Below are 25,745 nucleotides of genomic sequence, written 5' to 3' on the forward strand. Positions count from 1 at the left end.
TGAACAAGGTTCTGTCCACTGATCCTTTCTTGAACCCTTGTTCAACGAGATACTCTGACAGAGTATCATACCGCTCTTGGTGCTTATTTCAAACCATAGAGCGCTTTCTTCAGCTTGTACACCTTTTCTGGTCCTGCAACCTCAAAACCTGGAGGTTGTTCCACATAGCCTTCATCGGTGAGCACTCCATTGAGAAATGCGCACTTCACATCCATTTAGTGTACCTTGAATCCTTTGTGAGCGGCAAAGGCTAAGAAGAGCCTGACTGCTTCCAATCTTGTAACTGGGGCAAAAGTTTCATCGTAGTTGATCCCTTCTTCTTGACTGTATCCTTTTGCTACTAGCCTTGCTTTGTTTCTCACAACATTTCCTTCTTCATCTTTCTTGTTTTTGAAAATCCATTTCAAACCAATCACTTTTGCATCGTCTGGTCAATCCACAAGTTCCCAAACTGAATTCTGATTTAATTCATTGAGCTCTTCTTGCATGGCGATGACCCATTGAGTGGACTTCAGAGCTTCTTCAACATCTTTAGGCTCTGTAGATGATTAGAAATAACTGAAGTTCTTATCTTCGTTGATGTAGTTCTGGTTGATATCAAAGATGAGGTTGCACATTGATCTTCGAGTCTTTACACCGTCTGATGGTTCTCCAATGATGTTCTCCTTCGTATCGAGTTCAAACCATCTTTGATACTTCTTGATTTCTTTTGGCGATGGTGGAGGTTCTTCAGTCAGAATGGTTCTGAATTGTTCAGCATTTTCTCGAGCAGGGGAGTGTTGAACTGGTGTTGCTTCAGCAGGTTCGACTTGTTCTTCGGCAACCGGAGTTCTCCCTTGACTGATGCCATCTGCAGTTGTTCCAGTCTAAACTTCAGACCTTTGACTGATCTTTTGATACTGAAGCTTTTCAGTATCTTCTTCTTTTCCGGGTCCCCACAATAAGACTGTAGAAGGTTCGGTGTCTTGCTTTTCAGTTCTGGAAACTTCAGTGTTCTCAACACTTCTTTCAGTTTCCTGTTTCCTGAAATCATCAGTAGACTCATCAAAGACAACATGTGGTGTTTCTTCAACATAAAGAGTTTGAGAATTAAACACTCGATAGGCTTTGCTGGATCGTTCAGTTCCAGAGTATCCAAGTAAGATTCCTGGATCAGCCTTGCTATCAAAAGTGTTTAATCTCCTCTTATCATTATTGTGAATGAAACACCGAGAACCGAAAGCATGAAAATATGAGATTGAAAGCTTCATGTTCTTCCATAGTTGGTATGGGGTTTTCCCATGTCTCTGAGTAAGGAAGGAGCGATTCTGCGTGTAGCATGCGTTGTTGATTGCTTCGGTCCAAAACTTCAAATGGAGTTTTGATTCGGCTAGCATTGTTCTTGCTGCTTCCTTCAAAGACCTATTTCTTCTTTCAGCTACTCCGTTTTGCTGAGGAGTCCTTGCTGCAGAAGTTTGATGACTGATTCCTTGTTCCTCACAGTAGTCACGAATGACAACATTGAGGAATTCAGTCCCTCGATCTGATCTGATGCTGATGATGTTGACTTCTTTTTCAACGCTTAGTATTCTCAGCAGCTTTGGCAATTCTAGCAGTGTCTCTCTCTTGTTGTAGAGAAAGATAACCCAAGTATTTCGTGAATAGTCATCCACGACAACTAAGGTATACTTCCTACCGTTGTAACTTCTGGGAGAGATTGGGCCAAACAGATCCATGTGAAGTAGTTGAAGAATTATTCCAGAGGAATGTCCTGACTTTGACTTGAATGACGTCCTGGTTTGCTTTCCTCTTTGACATGCTTCACATTCTTACTTCTTCTGGAACATAATAGAAGGTAAACCTTCTACCAGTTGATGTTTAGCAAGCTTGTTGATCGTTTTAAAGTTGAGGTGGTTGAGTCTCCTGTGCCACAACCAGTTGAGCTCCGAGCTGCTTTTGCTGATGAGATAAGTTTCTAGAGGACTGTCTTCCCATGAGATGACGTAGAAACTTCCTTGTCTAATCCCTCTCAGAACCACCTTCCTTTGACTGTTTCTGACAGTGAATTCATCATTTTTTATCTTCACTGCGAATCCGCTGTCACAAAATTGACTCACAGACAACAAGTTATGTTTTAGTTCAGAAACATAGCTAACATTACTGATACTGGCATTACCCATGTCGAGTACACCATAGCCTTTTGTTTCTTCGATTGAGTTATCTCCGAATGCAACTTTTGATCCATCTTTCTCAACATATTGAGTTAGATATTCTTTGTAGCCCGTCATGTGCTTCGAACAGCCGCTATCCAGGTACCATGTTCTGATTGAGGCTTTAACTTCTTCCTTCTTTTTGTGTATCCTGTTTTTGACCTCTGAGTCGTTCATTCCGTTGTCGTAGCTGTTGTCGGCCACACTTTCGGTTTCGTTGGCCATCAGGGCTTGGCTCTCATCATCTGAGCTGGTAGAGTTGAAGTCGGATGATTCTGATGTTTCTTCGGAAGATCCTGCATCGTCAGCAACCATCGCTTTCTTCTTCGCGTATTTGCTATCTTTCTTGGCTTTCAGCTCCTTGCGCTCAGACTGCGTCAGTTCAGGGCATTCAGATCGAAAGTGCCATTTTTTCTTGCATCCAAAGCATTCCTGGCTTGTTCTGATGAGCTACTAAGTAGATCTGCCAATCTCCTCGCGGAAGTGCTCGAAGAATCTTTAGGTTGATTTCTCGATGAGTGTACTTTTCCTTCGAGATGGACTGAACTTCGTTCAAGATCTGGTTGAATATGAGTTCCATCTCATCGACAGATTCATTCTTGATAATAAGAAAGAAATCGAATTTCTCACAAGCTATGGACAGTTTGTTCTCCTTTATCTCCTCAGATCCGATGCACATTCTTTCAAGAAGGTCCCGCATCTCCTTTGCAGTTCTGCACTTGATGATCTTGGTAACGTGGTTGTCTGAAACTGTGCCGGAGATGATGCTTTTAGCGAGGTTGTCAAGCTCATCCCGCTTCCTTTCTTCTGTGGTGAAGTCTGACTTTTGCTTGATCTGGACATCATCGAACGGATCCCTACCAGGGTCTGTAGGAATTCTTTTGACAATTTCAGTGATGATGATGGGTCCATGAGTGATGACTTCCCACATTCGACAATGCTGGGCGGTGAGGAAGCTTTCAAGCCGAAACTTCCATATGTCGCATTTTTTAATACTAAACATACGGTAAGCACTTTTTGAAAGAGAAATTTTTTTGAGACCCTTGAGAAAAAGGATCTAGTTCAATTAGAACCTAATCAAAACAGAATTGTTCTTGTGAACAACCTGCTCTGATACCAATTGTTAGGTCCGGAGGGTCTCGAATAGGTGTATGGGGAGGAGAATACACCTATAGGCTATTTTTAGAAATCTCAACACAGAGATCAAAACGAAACTTTGAACACAAACTCAGACACCTGTTTACTGAAAGGAGTTTTGACCAAAACATGGTTGACGGAGTTTTGACCAAAACAGGGTTGACGACTGATACTGAATACTCTTCAGTAAGGAGTTATCAGTTAAGTTGAAATAACTTAACTGATGGACGTAAAGCTTCAGTCGAGTTTGATAAACAGAGATGTTATAAATCTTACTGACTATCAGAGGATAGATCAGTCAGACTGATAACACACGTAGCGGAAAACTTTTATTTCGCAATAGCCTTTTGGGTTGAGCACGTTGTTAGTCTTAAGTTTCTCTTTGCACTTAATCAGTCTTCAGTTTACAAGGGAAGAGCACAGATAAGAAAGTAAGTACTGAAAGTTGTAAATGACACAGAGATTTTTACGTGGTTCGGAAAACACTTCCTACATCCACGGTCGGTTGATCAAACCAACAACTTCACTCTGCAAGTGCTTACGGGTGCACTGCAAACCGATGCTCGTGCTTACGGGTGCACAGCAAACCTGAACGTGTGCTTGCAGGTGCACACAACCGAAACAACTGAAGATCCAATCTTCAGTACTAACACACCTTGTTGGATTTCTCACTCCTAGCACGAATTGGTACTAAGATCTCACGGAGACAGAGTACCTTCCTGAACTCATTTACAACTCAAACACTCGATTCACTCGGTTGAAGGGAGGTTTGAAAACTTGCCAACCAAACTTCAAAGAACAAGTTCTTTGGAGTTAGTTTGACCTAGGCTTCGGATGAACAAGGTTTGCCTAAGGTCTAAGAGAATTTATGTAATCAGCAGACACTGATTTTTGGATTTGGGATTCTCTTCTTCGATTCAAACTTTGGAGAGGTTGGGCTTTGGCTGAGAAACAATTTTGGCAGAGTTTCAGCTTATGTTGTTGAATCGGTGAAGATTGAAGTGGTCCTCGAGCTCTATTTATAGGAGAAGTCATGAATAGATCCGTTGGCGGAGAAGGTCTTCAAGATTTCTTGCGTTAGAGAGTAATTTGGACTTGGGCTGAGGCTTCAATCTTCGAGGTTCCTTGTTTGGTGAGAACAGCTATCTTGAAGAGCAGGAGATGCGACATCTCTGAAAAGGTAATCACCAAAGAGGAGTGTCCTCTGCAGAGAAAGGACGATCCTGAGATCACTGCATTTAAGTAACCAGTTCAAAACTGATTATTCGACTGTTGCTTCAGTCGGCAACTTTAGTCTTCAGTCCTTCGTTCTTCAGTCTTCAGTCTTCAGAACAGCAAGCTAAACTAGAAAAAGAACTCTAACACTTGAGTTAGAGCAGTTCTAGTCTATTACAAAAGAAACCTATAGATGTTGGTATAATCAAAATAAGGATTATGATATTTCATTAAGTTCACAACACATACATTCCTAAATTTGCTAAACAGTTATCTCCGCTAGGTCTCAAACCGAATAGCTACACATGCAAACTATTGATTAGATAATTCACAAGAATTCAAGCACCAGGAATTATGAATCATAAACTGGAAGGTAAATATGTACTAACAAATAAATCACATGAATCTAATTAACTATTTACAAACCCTAGAATAAGAAAAGAAAACTAGCCAGACATATTAAAATAAAACATAAACACAATTAAAAAAACAACAATTAAAAGAACTGAATTAAATAAACTGAATGAAAAATCTTGAATCTTCAATCCTCGCAGAAATTCAATCCAAGCTCTAAAAACTAGAAAGAAATAAAAAATCTAAAGCTATATAACTGAAAAACTAAAGCTGGGGACCTTAGATAGGTCAAAAGAGGACCTATTTAAAGTGTCAGAGTAAAATACAGTGTTTGAAATCCAGAAGAACTCCAAAAATCGAAAAATCCCGCACAAAATCATGATTCGACGGTCAAACCCCGCCGAGTTGACTTCCGAGTTGGGGCTTCAAAACCATCAAAAACGACGCCCGCCGAGCTTCCTGGACGAAGCTTAAAAGTGAGACAGAGACTTCGGCAACAAAATCGGCGCCAGCCAAATTGGTCGCCGATTTTCTTCTTCAAAATGATCTACAAGATAAAGCAATTTAAACACAAAACAATCATCCAACACTCAATTTCCTATAAAATTAACATCAAATGAACATTAAAAACCATAGAAACATCAGTGTTATCAACTCCCCCAAACTTAATGAAGGAATATTAAACTGAATTAATGCTCCGTTTGCCCGATGATCGTTTCTTGGATTATTATTAATTTATCATACAACGATTAATCCTAACATGCTCCTATGAATTTAACAGCTGCACATTGGTGTTAGGAATACTTACTTGAAAAGTGTATGCAGAGACTGTCGATGATCGAATCGAATGACTCCAGTTCTGATCTTCTGAACTGTGTCCTGCTCAGCTTTAACCGTTGGATGGACAACGAACTGTGAAAGTCCCAAGGCAGAAAGCTCCCACACGTTTTTTGCGCCTCTCTGCTCTCTCAAAACCCTAAATAATTAGTGTGTGTATTTCCTGAGAGCAGACAGTTGTATTTAAATAATTAAATACGTGTAGGGGGCGCAGAATAGGTGTAGGGTGCGACTTCTGCTCCTTCTAGGGCTAAGAGACTTTGGGCCAGTACAGGGACCAAATACAAGAAATAAAGATGGGCCTCAAATAAATTAATTATCCATGATCAACCCAGACCATAATTAATTTATAAATATTAGTTCATTCCACTAGAGAACCAATATTGACTTACCCCTTTATTGCCGGTGATGAGTCGGCGCTTGTATTTAGACTTATTAAATCCCCGTATTTAAAATATCCGACATCCATTAATTAATTAGAGCTCTGACAACTTAAATTAATTAATCTCTTTGTAATCCTTAAGCAGTACCACTCAACCCTTATTATTGCGCCTGAACTTAATCAACTTACAGGGTTTGACGCAATAAACCTTACTGAGTTCCTTAAGGGGATGTCATTATCCTATATCGGATACGGGTACTAATACAGATAATCAAATATCATATATTAACCGCTATCACCCAAGATACAGAGTACTCAAGTTACTATATAACTCTCACTCATAGTAAATCAAAGTGATATACGAATTAACATATATATATATATATATATAAAATCTTATTAGTATTAAGATCTTATAAGTCACCGAGATCTTTGATTCTTCACTTGAGTCAGATAGAAGAATACATCTCACTGTGGTCCTATCAATACGTTATGACGTACCAGTATAGACAAGTAGTCAAGACAAACTACTTCCATCTATACCGCAGCCTAAACCGATGACTCGTCCTAAGGTCATCTCGGCTGTGATCATATTATATCTCTTAAGGTTATTCCAATTATATGATCTTCTGTGATCTACAACACACCATATAATCTACTTATATAGAGATAGAGAACATACATATGCAATCATGAACATAAACATATAGGAGATTAAAACAGTGAACATAGGAATCATTGTATACAAGCATAAAAGGTTCTTGCTTTCAGTATACAAATCCAACAATCTCCCACTTATACTAAAGCAAATTTTTAGTATACAATGTGTCTAAATACTAGCTATTACACAATCACTTGACTTCTTCTCCCACTTATACTGAAAGTTTTCTCTAAGTGGGTGGCATCAACCGCAATCCCATTCCTCGAGCATGCTTCTCGTAGGCCTTTTGCGGCAAGCTCTTCGTGAAAGGGTCAGCGAAGTTCTCCAATGTATTAATCTTCTCAACCAGCACATCTCCTCTGTTTACGATTTCTCGTATGATGTGGTACTTTCTCTCTATGTGTTTGGTCGCCTTGTGGCTCCTGGGTTTCTTAGAATTTGCCACTGCACCCGAGTTATCACAATAAATTATGATACTCTTAGACAAATTAGGTACCACTCCTAGATCCAAGAGGTAGTTTCAGAACCATACAGCCTCTTTAGCAGCTTCGGAAGCAGCTACATACTCGGCTTCCATGGTGGAGTCTGCAATGCACTTCTGCTTTGCACTCCGCCATGATACGGCTCCACCTCCCAAGGTAAACACATAGCCAGAGGTAGATCTCTTCTCATCCCGGTCAGCCTAGAAATCCGAATCGGTATAACCCAAAGGAGTTAGACTGTCTAATTGGTAAACTAGCCTATAATCTCGAGTCCTTTTCAGGTACTTGAGAATATGCTTTACCGCAGTCCAGTGTCCTGGTCCAGGGTTTGACTGATATCTTGCAACCATGCCAACGACATAGCAAATATCAGGTCTCGTGCAAAGCATTGCATACATGAGGCTACCTACAGCGGAAGCATATGGTACCTTCCTCATTTCCTCAACCTCACTAGGCGTCTTAGGACACATGTCCTTAGACAAAGGAATGCATGTCTGAAAGGTAGCAAGCCTTTCTTGGCAGTTTGCATGCTAAAACGAGCAATCACAGTATCAATGTAGGACGCTTGAGATAAGCTCAACATCCTTTTCTGGCGATCACGAACGACCTTGATCCCCAGGATGTACGCTGCATCTCCTAAGTCCTTCATTTGAAACTGTTCGGATAACCACTTCTTTATGTCTGATAATAGCTCAACATTGTTGCCAATGAAGAGGATATCATCTACATAAAGTGCAAGAAAAACCACGTCACCATTGGCATCTAAACGGTACACGCAACTTTCGTTTTCACAACGAGTAAATCCATAGGATTTAATGACCTCGTCAAAACGCTTGTTCCATGACCTCGAAGCTTGCTTAAGTCCATAAATGGACTTCTTCAGCTTCCATACAAGATGCTCTTCGCCCTTCTTCACAAACCCTTCGGGTTGCTGCATATAGATGTCCCTTCCTTCTTTAAGGAAACCGTTTAAGAAAGCGGTTTTGACATCCATTTGCCAAACCTCAAGGTTCATGTGGGCTGTTATGGCAAGGAGTATTCAGATAGACTTAAGCATGGCAACCGGCGAAAAGGTTTCATCATAATCTATACCCTGTTTCTGGGTATATCCTTTTGCCACCAGTCTAGCTTTAAAAGCTGCGACTTCGCCATCCGAATCTCATTTTCTCTTGTATACCCACCTACTACCTATAGCTAAAAAGCCATCAGGCAGTTCAGTTTTCTCGTATACATCCATAGCAGTCATGGATTCTATTTCAGAAACCATGGCGTCGTACCAAGAATCTGCATCTAGATCTGTCGCAGCCCGCCGCCTAGCCAGTGATAGCGTAGACCAGGTATCGATACGACTAAAATAAAAGAAGGAAGCAAAGGCTAGAAAACTGATCTCATCTTTAAGCGGAAGCAAGATAACAATTCATACTAACTCTTTAGCATCATAACATCCTTTCTAGATCATAAACATCGGCATCTCTATATAAACCCAAGCATCGGAGTTTTTGTCAACATATACAAACGGTCGTAGTTCAATATTTACAAGGATTCAAAAATATATATACAGAGTTACACAACAAAAGGGTGATCAGACTATATGTATGGAGACATATAGCTGAGAGTGTATTCCTTAATTAAGTCTAGAACAACTCGAAAAACATAAAGTTGCCATAGAGATAAAAGCATGACAGAAGGTGATCATCCGAAACAACAATCCCCGCCAACACCAAGCCATCCTCCGACCATGCTTAACCTGCACATTTAGAAATATATGTAGGGCGTGAGTACATAATACTCAGTGGGCAGACGCCGAAAGACAAGTAAGGTGCTCTTAGAGCTATACGTTTGAAGCTTGCCATATCATCAGCAATACACAGAAATAGAGTTAGCGTAAATGAATCTGTGCATGCAGTTTTAATCATAAACATCGTAAATAAGTGTCTGCAAACAATTAATCAACATGTATGTACCGCATCTACAACTCATCATAACCAAGGTACTGAGAAGTAGGCCTCCTTCTCAAGCACCGTGACCGGCCGACCCGAAGACGGCTCACAGTCACCTCTGTGTACACAACCCCGCTTGTGGCAGGATCCGAATTCGTCTCATCAGTAGAGGGTAACACACAAGTTCATCATCAAAAGTTGGCAAGTCAAACAGTTCATAAACATCATTTAACTCAACATTTGATAAACTCATAACATCATAAATCATTTCAGAAAGCTCGTAATGTTTGTATACTCAACATACTGTCCACCTGTAGCTCGGCTTACTGCAGGTGGTACTCGGAGTGATCTTCACTTGCGTCCTCGACTGGTCTCTGTAGTTTTAAACATCGGAGTAGTGCATGCGACAAGTGAGGAACTAGTTAGAAACTTCCTCTCTAACACCCTAATCTTATTATAATACTCATCATAATTATTCTTCAGCTTATCTTCATCTTAAACACTCAACTCTACGACCATAAACTCTAATCTTATTCTCAACTTAACACTCAAAAGGCTAGATTAAAAGCAATCAAGCACATAGGCATGCACAATTACATAAGCATACAACTCACATATAAACATATCACAAACAATCAAACATAAGTTTGGCTCGGAGACCAGAGCAGAGAAATGCTCGGTGGTCAGAGGGACAAAACTCAGCAGAGCAGAGCAGACTAGCTCGGCAGAGCAGCGAAGAAATACTCGCCAGAGCAGAGAAATTAACTACCCAGGGCAGCGAAATCCTGAACTCTCTGTCAGGGCAGAGAAATCACTAGCCAGAGGAATCAATATTCAGAGGAATCGATCGTCAGCAGAGAAATGAACTCTCTGGCATACCAGCGGAGAAAAGAACTCGCTGGCATTACAGAGGAGAGATGAACTCGCTGTCATTACAGCGGAGAAATGACTTCTCGGTTCGGAGCAGCGAAATGAATTCTCGGTTCAGAGCAAAACAAGACTCAAGGCAGAACAGTGCAGTCAAGAGAAACTCGAAAACTCATCAACTTTTTCATTCTAAAAAATCATCAAACATTCTCAAACATCAAAAATACTTATCATGCAGCATCATGGCCAACTCACGAACTCTTACAGACACCAAAATCATCAACTATCACGTTATTCCATTCATAAGTTCTTATTCGTCATCAAAACATCATTCAAGACACAACTTACAGATTTTTCTCAAATTCTTATATCAAACTAAGTTTTGTAAAAACTCATATATCAAAACTAAGTTTTGCAAAACACATCTTAATCACTTCAAATCAGCGCATATGACGCACAAATCATCACATATGACACATTTCTCATCTTGGTTTAAGAAAAGAAAGATTTTTAAGGGCATGAACCCAAGTTTTCAAAAGTGAAGAAAATGGAGGAGGGGGAGTTTCTCATGCTCGAATCATCCTACACATACATATAACTCACAAAAGTCTAGATCCAACAGATCAGTACACACACAACAGTCTAGATCCAAAAGATCAGAACACTTACTCAAATAGTTCAAGAAAAAGGGAGTCTCCTCTCTATTCTTCGGCTTTAAACTCCACTAATCTTCTTGAATCAAGAGTAGAAAGTGTTTAAGGCTAGATTTAGCGGAGTATTTTATCACAGTTAAGACTTTCGAAGCTTTGAGCTTTGTCTCCAATGGAGGAGAGAGAGAATAGCGTGAGGGAGAGAGAAGAATGTGAAGGGCCGAAATGAAAGTGACGGCAAGAGAGAGAGAAAGTCTCTTGTTGTAATCACTAACTTACACTCTAATCTAGGAAGCATTAAATGCTCAAATAGTGCTTTGTCTCCCCACTTGGCCACATGTCTAATCACACATGTGAGAAAGATTAAAATAAAGGGTGTGAGTGTAGGAATGTGTGATGTTAAACAAAAATCATGTATGCTATTATTCAAAAAAATCACAATGACTCAAATATAAGTGCGCACGTATCAAGTAAATCACATAACGTCAAACAAGTAACTCACAAAGTTATCACATTAAAAACGGATCATCACTCGTCATTTATCTAATCGTCACTCTAGCTTAATCCTCTTTATAGAGACTCTCAAACACTACCTCGACTCTATCTCTCGCACTTCGTCGCAACTCGAAAACAATTAAAATCTCTATCTCAGCTCTAACATCATTCTCAATTCTCTTAACATCTCTATTTTACTCCGATTACCATCCATCGATAACTTCCTCTCGTCTTTAGTAAGCTAGTTCTTAATCTCTTAATAGTATTTCGATACTATTGCACGGTAAACAAAAATACGGGGTGTTACATCCTACCCCCCTTAAGAAAAATTTCGTCCCGAAATTTGTGTTACTCACCTTCGGGAAAAAGCTCTGGGTATTTTTCCTTCATCTTTTCTTCAAGTTCTCATGTTGCTTCTTCTTGGTCGTGATGTCTCCATTGTACTTTCACCAAGGAAATTGCTTTGTTTCGTAGTTGTTGAATTTTCTTGTCCAGAATAGCTTCGGGTCTCTCTTCATAGCTCAAGTTTGGTTCAAGAGATACTTCTTCTTGATGAATGACATGTCTGGGATCAAACACGTACTTCCTCAATTGTGAAACATGGAAAACGTCGTGGACGTTCGCGATACTCAGCGGTAACGCAAGTTTATAGGCTACAGGGCCTACTTTCTCGAGTATATCATATGGTCCACTATATCTCGGTTTCAGTTTCCCCTTGACTTCAAAACGGTGCACTCCTCGAGATGGGAAAACTTTGAGAAAAACTTTATCACCTACCTCGAAATGAATCTTCGTTCTCCTGGTATCTGCATAAGACTTCTGACGGTCTTGTGGTTCTTTAATCCTCTGCCGAATCTGTCGGACAATGGTGATCATCTCATCTATGGCTTCGGGACCAAATATTTTTCTTTCTCCAACTTCATCCCAATACAACGGGGATCTGCACTTTCTTCCATAACGGGCCTTGTATGGAGCCATGTTGATGGTTGATTGGAAGCTGTTGTTATATGCAAACTCAATTAGGGGCAAAACTTGCTCCCATTGGACTCCTCTGTCTAACACAACAGTTCGAATAATATCTTCTAAGATCTGTATGGTTCTCTCGGACTGTCCATCCGTTTGCGGATGAAACACTGTACTAAAATTCAATTTAGTACCCAACTCTTTCTGCATGCTCATCCAGAATCGCGATGTGAACTTTGAATCTCTATCCGATGTGATCATCATCGGTACTCTATGCAATCGCACTATTCCGCAAATATAGATCTGAGCTAGCTTGTCGGATCCATAAGTGATCGGAATCGGTATGAAATGTGCACTCTTCGTCAATCTATCAATGATTACCCAAATGGATGTAACTTGCCATAGGGTCGTTGGTGAAGTGCTTTCACTTGTTGACATGCTAAACATCTCTCAACGAAGGATGCAATCTCTCGCTTCATGCCTTCCCACCAAAACTTTGTTTTCAAGTCTTGGTACATCTTTGTACTCCCTGGGTGTGCAACGTAGGGTGTGTCATGAGCTTCGCTCATGATTTTTTTCTTTAAATCTTCTACATTAGGCACACACAATCGTCCTTCGAACATGATGGCATTGTCGGCCGCTTCAAGATATCCATCCACCTTCTCAGTTCGGATCTTCGATCGCAGCTTCTCGAACTTTTCATCCTCTCTCTGCGCGGTGACAATCCTTGCTCGTAGATCGGGGGTAATACTCAGCGTAGCAATTATGATCTCTGCCGTCTGGGGTGGTATTACTACTTCCAATTTCATCTTCTCGAACTCTCTGATCAGGCTCTTCTCTTGAGTAAGGAGAAATCCTAACTCTACTTGGTTCTTTCTACTCAACACATCAGCCACGACATTGGCCTTTCTCGGGTGGTAATTGATTCCACAATCGTAGTCTTTTACCAACTCAAGCCATCTTCTTTGTCGCATATTCAGATCCTTTTGCTCAAAGAAATATTTGAGACTCTTGTGATCTGTGTAGATCTCACACCTAACTCCGTAGAGGTGGTGTCTCCAAATCTTCAAAGCATGTACTACTGTTGCCAACTCTAAATCATGCGTTGGGTAATTCATCTCATGCGGTCTTAGTTGTCGTGAAGCGTATGCTATAACTTTTCTCTCTTGCATAAGCACGCATCCTAGACCATTATTCGACGCATCCGTGTAAACGGCATACTCCTTATCTGCCTTGGGTACGACTAACACTGGGGCAGTAGTGAGTCTCTTTTTCAGCTCCTGGAAACTTCGTTCACAATCATTCGTCCACTCGAACTTGACCTCCTTCTTTAGCAGGTGCGTCAATGGCTTAGCAATTTTTGTAAAGCCCTCAATGAATCTCCGATAATACCCTGCTAATCCTAGGAAACTACAAATCTCATGTGGCGTAGTCGGCGATCTCCACTCTTGTACTGCTCGAACCTTCGCCGGATCTACCTCAATTCCTCTCGCAGAAACGATATGGCCGAGAAAATTGACTTCTTCGAGCCAAAACTCGCATTTGCTGAACTTAGCAAAAAGATTTTCTGCTCGCAATCTCTCCAAAACGATCTTCAAATGCTCTTCATGCTCTTGTTTACTTCTCGAGTATATTAGTATGTCGTCTATGAAAACTAGCACGAACTTATCCAAGTATTCATGAAAGACTTGGTTCATGAGATCCATAAATACTGCGGGGGCATTCGTCAAACCAAAAGGCATAACTATGAACTCATAGTGTCCGTATCTCATGCGAAATGCCGTCTTCGGAATGTCTCCTGCTTGGTGGTATCCTGTTCTCAAATCGATTTTTGAAAATGTGCTTGCTCCTTGAAGTTGGTCGAACAAATCGTCAATCCGGGGTAATGGATACTTATTCTTCAACGTCACTTTGTTTAACTCTCGGTAGTCGATACACAACCTCAAGCTGCCATCTTTCTTCTTAACGAAAAGGACCGGCGCTCCCCACGGGGAAGCACTAGGTCGAATGAAACCTATGTCTAGAAGTTCTTGGAGTTGTAGCTTCAATTCTTGCAATTCTGCTGGGGCCATCCTGTATGGCGCTTTCGACATCGGTGCGACTCCAGGTTCAAGGTCGATCGTAAACTCAAGCAGTCGATCAAGTGGTAAACCTGGTAAAGTTTCAGGAAAAACATCTTTGTACTCTCGCACAACTGGCACGTCATCGATATCTGCTTTGGATTCCTCCTTCTGGTTTAAATATACGACATACGCGGTCGTATCTTTCCTTTGTAAAAGCTTCTTGGCTCGCAAAGCCGAGATGATTGGCGTCTTCTTCCATTTTCCTTCAATGCCAACGAAGGAAGTAGGCTCTTGGCCAGGTGGCTGGAATGATATCCGTCTCTCCTTGCATTGAATCTTTGCATGGTTCTCTTCCAACCAGTCCATTCCCAAAATTATATCCAAGTGCCACATAGGCATCAACCTCAGATTTTTAGCCTCGAGCTTTAACGTTCCTAACCCAAATTCTATGTTAGGACAAACGTGTGAAACCGTAGTAGTTCTGCCTATGGGTGTAGTCACTTTCAGACATTGTGGAGCAGGCTCTACTTTCAGTTCCAAAGTATATACACACGTGTGAGAGATAAAAGAATGCGATGCTCCAGTGTCGAACAAAACTACTATGGGTACACCTTTCATCTCGCCTATACCTATTAGATTACCCTGATTCTGGCCCTAAGTTTTCTGATCGATCGCAAACATTCTTTGATGATGTTGCTGTTGATTCGCCTGTGGGTCAGCTGGCTGTCTCCCCGGCTCGCTAGAACAACTCGAATTTCTTGCTTCAAACCGGCACAAAATAATTCTGGTATCTACTCGATATGGTGCATACCGAGCTAAATCACAGAATAATCGGTCATATTCGGCTACCGTTTTATTCCCTTGCTTCAAACTCGCGAATTCCATTTCTTTCTTCTTGAGATAGCTACGTGGTATGTATTTCTCATAAAGAGCTGCTTTGAATTGCTCCCACGTAAGTTCGTCTACTTGTTCTGGGGTCAAAGTTTTCTGTTTGGCCTCCCACCAAAAATCTGCGGACCCCTTGAGTTGGTAAGACATGCACATGAGGCGCTCAGCATCGTTACATCTAAGGAATCTAAAAATCATTTCCATGCTTCTAATCCATTCTTCCGTTTCAGCGGGATCTCAAGCTCCGCTGAAAGTAGGTGGGTTTTGTCGTAGAAAAAGCTCTTCTACTCTTCTCTCTTGCTGTGGGGGAGATGGAGGTGGTGGTGTAGGATCTCTCTGTTCTTCCTCCTTCTCTTCCTCATCTACTCGGTTTCGATTCTGTCTTCTCGGAGGCATGCTATAAGGAAAAAAAAATGAAAAACCATATTAACCTCGGAACTAATCTCTCTATGTTACAGTGCAGAGCAGAGAAACGATATAAATCAGAGGGGCATGCTCCATCAGAGAAATCAATATATCAGAGCAGAGGGATCATTAGTCAGAGGAATCACTCCTCAGAGGAATCACTCGTCAGCGGGATCACTCATCAGCGAAATCGGGCTCTCCCAGAGGAATGGTGATTTCTCTGCCAGAGCAGCGAAATCACTAGTCAGAGCAGCGAAATCAAGAAGCCAGAGGAATCGAATGCTAGGACAGCGAAGTGAATCGTCAGAGAAATGGCTTCCGCTCTGGCGCAGAAATCTCATCTTGTCATAAACTTATGTTTATATCTCAGCGCTTTCGTCTCATCTTACTTTTCTCTCCCAATCTTCAAGCAATGCTAGGTATAACTCATAATTCTATAGTAATTCATCGATTAAATCTATACCCACTCGATTAGGTTTCACCCAACGTAAGCTCTCTTTACCTCTACTCTATTGTATTTCTCATCATCTCATAGTTCTCGTTCATCGGTTACTCAATTCTATCATCACACATCAAGTCAAGCAACATCGAAGATCAAGTAAAAATTAAAGACCCTCTGGTCAACATCATATATATATAGTGAAAATTGCCTCTTCGAGGTCTTCTTACAAAAGTTGGGATCTATGTACAGCAAAACAACCCCTAATACTACAATGATGCTCCATCTATACCGGCATCATAAGTACTAGGCATCTATAATTACGCACTACTATACTATTCCAACTATGTACATCAGCTAGGCATTACTAAGAATATACTAACATCGATGCTAAACAGCACGGTCATCACCCGTCATCAGCTCCAGGCACTCCACTCTCTACTTCATCATCTTGCATGTCCTCACTCGGCTCGGTCTCTTCATCCTCATACTCATCGATTAAGCGGTACACGCTGTCATCATCCGTCTCTTCCTCCACATCGGTATCCATCATCGACCCATAGACAAGCACCTCGGGAACAGGTACCCACGTCTCCTCGCCATTGGCAGCCGTCTTACGCTGCAGGGGCTGGGTTTGTCCATAACCAACTGTCATCTCGGGAGTTTTCTCATCGGGATCCTCCTCATCACTATCGAGTCGTGCAGGCCGCGATCCTCCCTCCTGGGCATCTCGAGATGGCGGATACAGAATCAAGTGCATGTATGTTTGAAAAGCCAAAGTGCCCGGCTCAGGCAAAGGGGTAACCCTCGGATATGGATTAAAGGGGACAATCTCAGGCTCGGTGGTAACAATCGGCTGCTCAGCAACCACAACAGGCGGTGCTATCTCTGGGAGCGGTAATGGCAAGGGCGCCGTCACCGAAGTAAAATCCCATGCTGGTAAATCGGCACTGGGAAAAGGCATAAGTGATAAGGATGAAAATGGATCATGGTCTCTCACGGGCGAGTAAGTCTCGAAAACAATCGGCTCGGAAGCAACCGGCTCAGGTAAGAGTCCATAAGGATCCATAGGATCAGCTGGAGGTGGGGGAATAATTGGATAAGGATCCGCTGGCAGTGGAGGTGCTTCTTCTGCTCTTCCCTGCGCTGGTCCGTCGAGGGCTCCATAAGGCGGTGAAGGTGGCTCGCCGAAAGCGTAGTAGCGGTAGCTGATCATCGCAATAAACCCACGGAAATCTGCACTCACGAAGCGTCCAAAGTCAGTCCTGAAGATGTACTGTGGTACTAACGAAGCTGCCCAATCCTGCCACTCCGGAGGTAGCTGCGGAATCAAGTGAGTGATGGCCTCTGCCTCGTCAATGCCGCAAGAAGTAGTCTCCATCCAGCGACTATGATAATGCGCTAGAAATTCTCCGAGCGTATCGCCCTCTCTAGGTCCAGTCTCTCTGAACCATCGACGCATCGCCTCGCGATATCGTCTCTACATCGCTGTCTCCTCTCGACTCTGCATCCTGTAATAGTAACATCGTTTTTATCAAAAGTGGATGTAGTACTTGCTTGGTATTCCTCAATCAACAACATACTCGTTCTCGTTTGGTACGGTGGTGCAACGGCTATACTAGCCTCAATATCTCTCCATAAAAGGAACAATCGTCGTCTCATGTCATACTCCATCTCCTCAAGCAGTCCCATCATTAAACCAATTTGTTAACTTATTAGTGAAACAAGCTTAAAACTCATCATGAAAGCAGTAAAGAACAACAATAACTCTTACCTCAATAAGCAGGCGGAGATGGGGTGTTGGGGTGTCGTTTCGAAAACAAAACTCTCACTAGTCTAAGATTCAAATTTAGACTAGGACTCCATTTAAGGACAGGTGCTAGCAAAGTTTGACTTAGTTAAGAAACATACTCAGAGCAGACGACCTGCTCTTATACCACTCTGTCGCAGCCCGCCGCCTAGCCAGTGATAGCGTAGACCGGGTATCGATACGACTAAAATAAAATAAGGAAGCAAAGGCTAGAAAACTGATCTCATCTTTAAGCGGAAGCAAGATAACAATTCATACTAACTCTTTAGCATCATAACATCCTTTCTAGATCATAAACATCGGCATCTCTATATAAACCCAAGCATCGGAGTTTTTGTCAACATATACAAACGGTCGTAGTTCAATATTTACAAGGATTCAAAAATATATATACAGAGTTACACAACAAAAGGGTGATCAGACTATATGTATGGAGACATATAGCTGAGAGTGTATTCCTTAATTAAGTCTAGAACAACTCGAAAAACATAAAGCTGCCATAGAGATAAAAGCATGACAGAAGGTGATCATCCGAAACAGCAATCCCTGCCAACACCAAGCCATCCTCCGACCATGCTTAACCTGCACATTTAGAAATATATGCAGGGCGTGAGTACATAATGTTGGATTTGTATACTGAAAGCAAGAACGTTTTATGCTTGTATACAATGATTCCTGTGTTCACTATTTAATCTCCTATCTGATTGGGTTCATGATTGCATATGTATGTTCTTTATCTCTATATAAGTAGATTATATGGTGTGTTGTAGATCACAGAAGACCATTGTTTACCTCATTTTTGGGTAGTATTTGCGAGTTTTCTGCTATGCATTCGAGCGTGTTTCTTATCGTTTTGCTCTATTTTTCACGTGCTCGATGACTATTTGGGTGTTCTACTGTCGTGCGCAGGATTCGAGAGTTGTTGAGCGTTTTTGGTATCGTTTCGAGCAATTTTTGGAAGCAAGCTCACGGCCGCCGCCGTCCACGGTGTTGGACCTTTGAATTCCTCTGGTAGCGGGGAAACTTCCCTGCTCGCCGCGATTCCTCTGCTCGGGGAGACTTCCCTGCTCGAAGCGATTCCTCTGGCAGCGGGGCGACTTCCCTACTCGCCGCGATTCCTCTGCTCGGGGAGACTTCCCTGCTCGCCGCGATTCCTCTGCTCGGGGAGACTTCCCTGCTCGCCGCAATTCCTCTGGTCAGGAGAGCCGCGATTCCTCTGGCGCCTCCGACTACGCTGGACTGGACTCGGCTCCGCTGGACTCCGCTGCACTGGAGAACTCGGCCCCGCTGGCCTCGACCCCGCTGGCTTCGATCCCGCTGGACTCGGCCCCGCTGGCCTCGACCCCGCTGGCCTCGATCCCGCTGGTCTCGGTCCCACTGGCCTCGACCCCGCTGGCCTCGATCCCGCTGGACTCGACCCCGCTGGCCTCGACCCCGCTGGCCTCGATCCCGCTGGACTGGATCCCGCTGGCCTCGATTCCGCTGGCCTCGATCCCGCTGGAATTGATCCCGTTGGCGTCAATCCCGCTGGAATTGATCCCGCTGGTGTCAATCCCGCTGGAGTTGATCCCGCCGTCCCTGTGTAATTTTGGCAGTTACGTTTCTTCCGTTTAAAAGCCCATTTTTAGGGTTTTTCAGGGCATTCTCGATCCCAGCAGCCTCTAGGGCGATTTCCACTATTTTCCTTTGGTTTTTAGACATTCAAAACATTCTCTTAGTTGGATTACTGTTGATTACACTCTTCATTTCCGTTGGATTAGTATTACTTTGATCGCTACGTTTTGTAAGAACTCTTTTGTTTCTCTTAGTTAATTTAAATCCTTTGGTTTATGCTTTTGATGAATGTGATGATTTGAAGTTACTTTCGTTGAATCTTGATAATTTACGTGATTCGTTAGTTCGTCATTGTTTGCCTACGTTTTTCTCTTGTTGAGTATGCTTAGGAATCTTTCTTTTATGGTGATTAAAGCTTTCTTTGAATTTGAATCTGATGTTTGGTTTAGTTTTTATGCCTAGGGAGCAATTGATTGTTGGTTAAGAGTTTATGATCGCTTGCTTAGAGTACTAGATTAAAACCCTAGTTGATAGGCTTAATGTTTAATCTTTATGTTCTTAGTTGTTTAATATCTACTGCATTAGTTAATGTTTATTGCCTTCTTTCGTTTATGTCTTGGTGATTAGAGAGTGAGATAGTGCCAGACCAAACTACCCGATTAGAGTGTTTAGGTTTCCTTTCCGTTTCTTGTGAGTGATACAGTTAAAGCCCTGCTAAGCCTTCCGTGTGAGACGACTTGAGTCACCTTACCGCCCTAGGACGACCTCGTATAAATTCGAGTCCATCCGCTAGGTGTTTCTGGATGAGTCAAATTTTGGCGCCGTTGCCGGAAAAGGCTTTAGGCATTTGATTGTGTTGCATTTGTTTTCAGTGTTTATTTTTTTTGTTTTTTTTAACTCGGTTATTTTCTCCCTCCGGTGCGTTTGATTTGTTTGTTCGTGTTGTGTATGCAAGGACGCAGAAGCTTGAAGAGAAAGCTTGCACCTTACTACGATAATATTCACCGACCTCGTGAGGTCCTTTTAAGCCTGGAGGAGGAGTCCGAGTCCAGTTCGAGAAACCTTGTGGAATCACAGTCTCAAGAGGAAGACTGTGAAGAGAGAATCGCTTCCAACCCCATTCTGGAAGCCGTTGAGGAGACACTTTCAGTGCATTCTAAAGAAGAAGAAGAAGAAGCTCGGCCCAATCCTGACCAAGAAACCATGGCGGAGCAGAATGTACAGTACATGGGAGATTTCTCCAGGCTGGTCATCAGGAACACTAGCACCTCAGCGATAGTGCTTCCCACTGCGGTCCGGAATTATAATCTGAAACCCAATGACTCAAACTTGCTGCCGCTCTTTCATGGGATGCCAAGTGAGGACGCTTTACAGTTCATCCGAGACTTCTGCACTCAAGTGCAGACCTTCCCACTGCTGGAACTCACCGAGGATCAGTTGAGACTCAAGTGCTTACCTTATGCACTCAAGGACCGGGCGAGAACGTGGTTATTGTCCTTGCCGCCGAATTCCATCACCACATGGGGAGAGGCATGCGAGAAGTTCATGCTCAAGTACTACCCTAATCACAAGACACAAGAGATTAGGAGCCAGATAATGAACTTCATGCAAGGAGCTGACGAGCCTCTCCACGAAGCTTGGGAGAGATTCCAAGAGCTCCTCCGCCAGTGCCCACAGCACCAGTAAGCACCCGTCATGTTGATGCAGTTCTTCTATGACGGATTGATTCAGACGGCACAGTTTATGGTGGACAGTACAACAGGGGGCAATATCGCTCGGAAGACAACTGATGAGCTCAAGGAGATCTTCGACACACTAGCCGCGAGTTCTCAACAAAAATCAGTCAGAGGAAGGAGGGTCGAAGCCAATGCTGTAGCCCCAAACAATGAGCTTCAGAAGTAAGTAGCAGACTTGATGAGGCAAGTTCAGCACCTAAGGATGAACCAGGTGGAGACTCCACCCGTTCAAGCACCGCCGGTTCAAGCACCGCCAGCAGAAAGTTGTGGCATATGTGGCGATTTTGTCCACGGAACCAACGAGTGCCATCGAATGGGGGAATTCACACCTGAAGGGGAGGCAGAGGTCTATGCTGCTCAGGGATACCTGGGAAGGCCTCAATTTAAACAGAGGCCCATGTTTAATCAAGGGCAACAAAACTCCAACTCGGGGTGGAGGGCCCAACAGAATTCAGGATGGAGGAACCAAGCTCCTGGCCAAGGGTCGGGATCAAATCAAGGCAATCAGTTCCGCCGACCCCTTCAACAATTTGGGAATCAGAACCAGCAGCAGTTCTACCCGCCTCCACAGCAGTTCTCTTTTCCTCAGCAGCAGACTTACCCTCAAACATACCAGCAACAACAACCCCCGCAGTACCCTCAGCAGTATCAGCAGTACCCGATGCAACAAGGAAATTTTCAGCAGCAGCAGCAATACCAGAATGCGCCCCAACAATTTCAGAAGCAAGCTCAACCACAAAAGCTGTCTCTCGAGGACACCATGCAATCCTTTATGGAGATGACCAAACAGAGCATGGAGTCCCAGTCTGCTACAATCAAGCATCTCGAGACAACCGTTGGGCAGCTCTCTGGGACATTGAACCAGATGCAACAGCAACAACAACCAGGGAAGCTCCATGGACAAGGACTGCAGCCCCACCAAGCCCAAGCAGTTACTGTTTTACGCAGTGGAAAGGTGGTGAACAACAAAGTGGAAGCCCCTGTGGAGGAACCCCCCAAGGAAGCCCGCATGAAAGAGCAAGTAAAGAAGCCGCTGCAGCCAAGAGAGGAGGAGAAGGAGAAGGAGAAGGAGCCCGAAGTGAAGCTCCACAAGGCTATCAAGCCATATAAGCCACCGGTCCCCTACCCAAACCGGTTGAAGAATGAAAGCTGGACCAACAGTTCACCGATTTCTACAATATGTTGGCAAAGGTGAATGTGAACTTGCCGTTGCTAGATGTGATCAGGAATGTTCCAGCTTACTTGAAGTTCTTTAAAGAGTTGGCCTCCAAGAAGAGGAGGTTCGAGGACAACGAGAAGATTCTGGTGTCCGAGGTTGCAAACTCCATAATGCAACAGCCCTTACCGACCAAGCAACGAGACCCAGGTAGTTTTGTGATTAATATTGCCTTGGGAAATGGTAAGGAGGCCTCGGGGATGTTAGATTTGGGGGCTGGGATCAATTTAATGCCTTACTCTATTTTCAAGCAATTAGAGTTAGGAAATTTGAAACCCACTCATATGTGCTTGCAATTAGCCGATAGGTCGGTGAGGTATCCTCATGGGGTAGTTGAGGATATCCTTTTTAGAGTGGGTGGTTTGATTGTACCTGTTAATTTTGTTGTCTTGGAGATAGGAGAGGTACATGAAAATGGCAAAGAACATACTCTATTGCTAGGAAGACCATTCATGGCAACTACTAACACATTGATAGATGTTAAAAATGGCACCATTAAAATGACTGTGTTAGGAGAGTCAGTGTCTTTCTCCGTGCATCATAATCGTGCCATGCCATCATCCTCACTCACTAATGAATGTTCCTATATTGATGCTATTGATGGCTTGGCCGAGATGTTCTTTGTGCAGGAGCAAGAAGTTGTTGAGGTTTTTGCAAGGTCCGCGGACATGGAGGAGTTTGCCCGTGAAGCCGAAGAAAGAGAGCGGGTCCGCAAGGCTAAGCTCCCCATTGATGAGGCCGTGGTGACTGACTATGCCACGAAGATTAAGCCGACCTTGGAGCTCAAGGAGCTCCCCAAGAACCTCAAGTATGTATACTTGGAAGGAGAGGCGGAAAAACAAGGCAGCTTTCGGATGGGGCCTTGCCGATATTAAAGACATTAGCCCCGCCACTTGCATGCACAGGATCCACCTTGAGGAAGGGGCGAGGCCCAAGAGAGATGGCCAAAGGAGATTGAATCCGGTCCTCATGGAGGTGGTACGTAAAGAAATCCTCAAGCTATTGGCGGAGGGGATCATCTACCCAATCGCCGATAGTGAGTGGGTTAGTCCGGTGCATGTGGTGCCGAAGAAAGGAGGGATCACAAACATCCTTAACGACGATCAAGAGTTGGTGCTAACCCGCCCCGTGACGGGGTGGCGCATGTGCATCGACTACAAGAAATTGAATGCTGCTACTAAAAAGGACCACTTTCCCCTCCCCTTTATTGATCAAATGCTCGATCATTTAGCTGGACATAATTTTTATTGCTTCCTTGATGGTCTTTCAGGATACTACCAAATAGCTATTGCACCAGAGGACCAAGACAAGACGACATTCACCACTCCTTTCGGCACCTTTGCGTGGAAGAGGATGCCGTTCGAATTGTGCAATGCACCGGAGACTTTCCAACGGTGCATGATATCGATCTTCACGGAAATGATAGGTGATTTTGTTGAGATTTTTATGGATGATTTTTCCGTGTTTGGTTGCTCTTTTAATGATTGCTTGGCGAAAATTGAGTTGGTGTTGCAAAGGTGCATAACTAGTGGGTTGACTTTAAGTTGGGAGAAGAGTCACTTCATGGTGACTAGTGGCATTTTTCTTGGCCACGTCGTGTCTAAAAATGGTATAGAGGTCGATAAGGCCAAGGTAGAGGTCATTCAGAAGTTGCCTCCACCTATTGATGTGAAAGGGATTAGAAGTTTCCTAGGTCATGCCGGATTTTACCGGCGTTTCATTAAGGATTTTTCTAAGATTAGCCAACCTTTATGCCGTTTACTTGGCCAAGATGTACCTTTTGAATTCAATGATTCTTGCATGCATGCTTTTGAGTTGCTTAAGTCCAAGTTGAGCACGGCTCCAATTGTGGTTGCACCCGATTGGGCAATGCCTTTTAAAATCATGTGTGATGCTTCTAATTCCGCCGTGGGTGCGGTGCTTGGTCAACGTGTTGATAAGATGTTGCGTGTGATTTACTATGCTAGTCTCACCTTGAATAGTGCACAAGTGAATTACACCACCACTGAAAAAGAGTTGCTTGATGTAGTTTTTGCTTTAGACAAGTTTCGTGCGTATATTATTGGTTCTAAAGTAATCATCCATAGTGATCATGCGGCTCTAAGATATTTGTTGACTAAGTCCCAAGCCAAGCCACGTCTTATCCGTTGGATTTTGTTGTTGCAAGAATTTGATGTTGAGATCAAAGATAGGAAAGGGAGTGAAAACTCTGTGCCCGATCACTTGTCTAGGCTTGAACAAAATGAGGTTGAGTCAAACGATGTTGCTATTCATGAGTCTTTCCCATTCGAGCATGCATACGCATTGACTTCGGTCCCGTGGTTTGCAGATATTGTCAATTATCTTGCTTGTGGAGAACTCCGACCTAACCTTACTTCCCAAGAGAGGAAGCGTTTTCTGTCTCTTTGTAGGCAATACTATTGGGAGGATCCCTACTTGTTCAAGTTGGGAAAGGACGAAGTGATACGAAGGTGTGTGCCCAATGAAGAACAACAACGCGTCTTACAGTGGTGTCATGACGCTCATTGTGGAGGCCATTTCGGCGGACAAAAGACAGCCCACAAAGTGCTCCAATCTGGTTTGTATTGGCCAACTCTCTTTAAGGACGCTCATTCATTTTATCTAGCTTGTGACCGTTGTCAACGACTGGGAAACATTGGCCGGAGGAATGAGATGCCCCTAACTAACATTTTAGTTGTGGAAATTTTCGACGTATGGGGCATCGATTTCATGGGGCCATTTCCCATTTCTTACGGATTTGAATACATTTTATTGGCGGTTGATTATGTGTCCAAGTGGGTTGAGGCAATCCCCACGAGGACTTGTGATGCTAATGTTGTCCTCAAGTTTGTGCAGGAGAACATTTTGTGCCGTTTTGGGTTCCTCCGTGCTATCATTAGTGATGGGGGGAAAACACTTCTGCAACAAATTGTTTGAGAAGCTCATGCGAAAAAATGGCATCACCCATAAGGTTGCAACTCCTTATCATCCTCAGACTTCGGGGCAAGCCGAAACCAGCAACCGGCAAATCAAGGGCATACTTGAAAAGACCGTGCAACCATCGCGCAAGGATTGGTCCATCAAGCTCTCGGATGCCCTATGGGCATATCGGACCGCCTTCAAAGGAGTTCTTGGGATGAGTCCCTACCGTCTTGTGTATGGCAAAGCTTGCCATTTGCCGGTTGAGATCGAGCATCGCGCTTATTGGGCTATCAAAGCTGCAAACTTGGATCTTCGATCCGCAGGGAAACACCAAGCCTTGCAAATGGAAGAGCTTGATGAGTTGCGAAATGAAGCATACGAGAATGCGCGCATCTACAAAGACAAAGTGAAGAAAATGCATGATCGTCATGTCGTGCAAAAGGACTTCCACCCGGGCATGAAATTACTGTTGTTCAACTCTCGGCTTTCCCGAAAAACTCAAGTCCCGTTGGATTGGCCCATTCATCATCAAAGAAGTGC

General features: G+C 43.3%; 1 pseudogene; it reads left to right on the forward strand.

Moving 5' to 3' along the window:
* LOC130990671 (uncharacterized) overlaps positions 1-25,220 on the forward strand; it is a 130,583-nt pseudogene extending 105,363 nt beyond the window's left edge.
* Positions 25,221-25,745: the final 525 nt, after the last annotated feature.

The sequence above is a fragment of the Salvia miltiorrhiza genome, chromosome 6, assembly GCF_028751815.1.
Source record: "Salvia miltiorrhiza cultivar Shanhuang (shh) chromosome 6, IMPLAD_Smil_shh, whole genome shotgun sequence".
NCBI lineage: Eukaryota > Viridiplantae > Streptophyta > Magnoliopsida > Lamiales > Lamiaceae > Salvia > Salvia miltiorrhiza.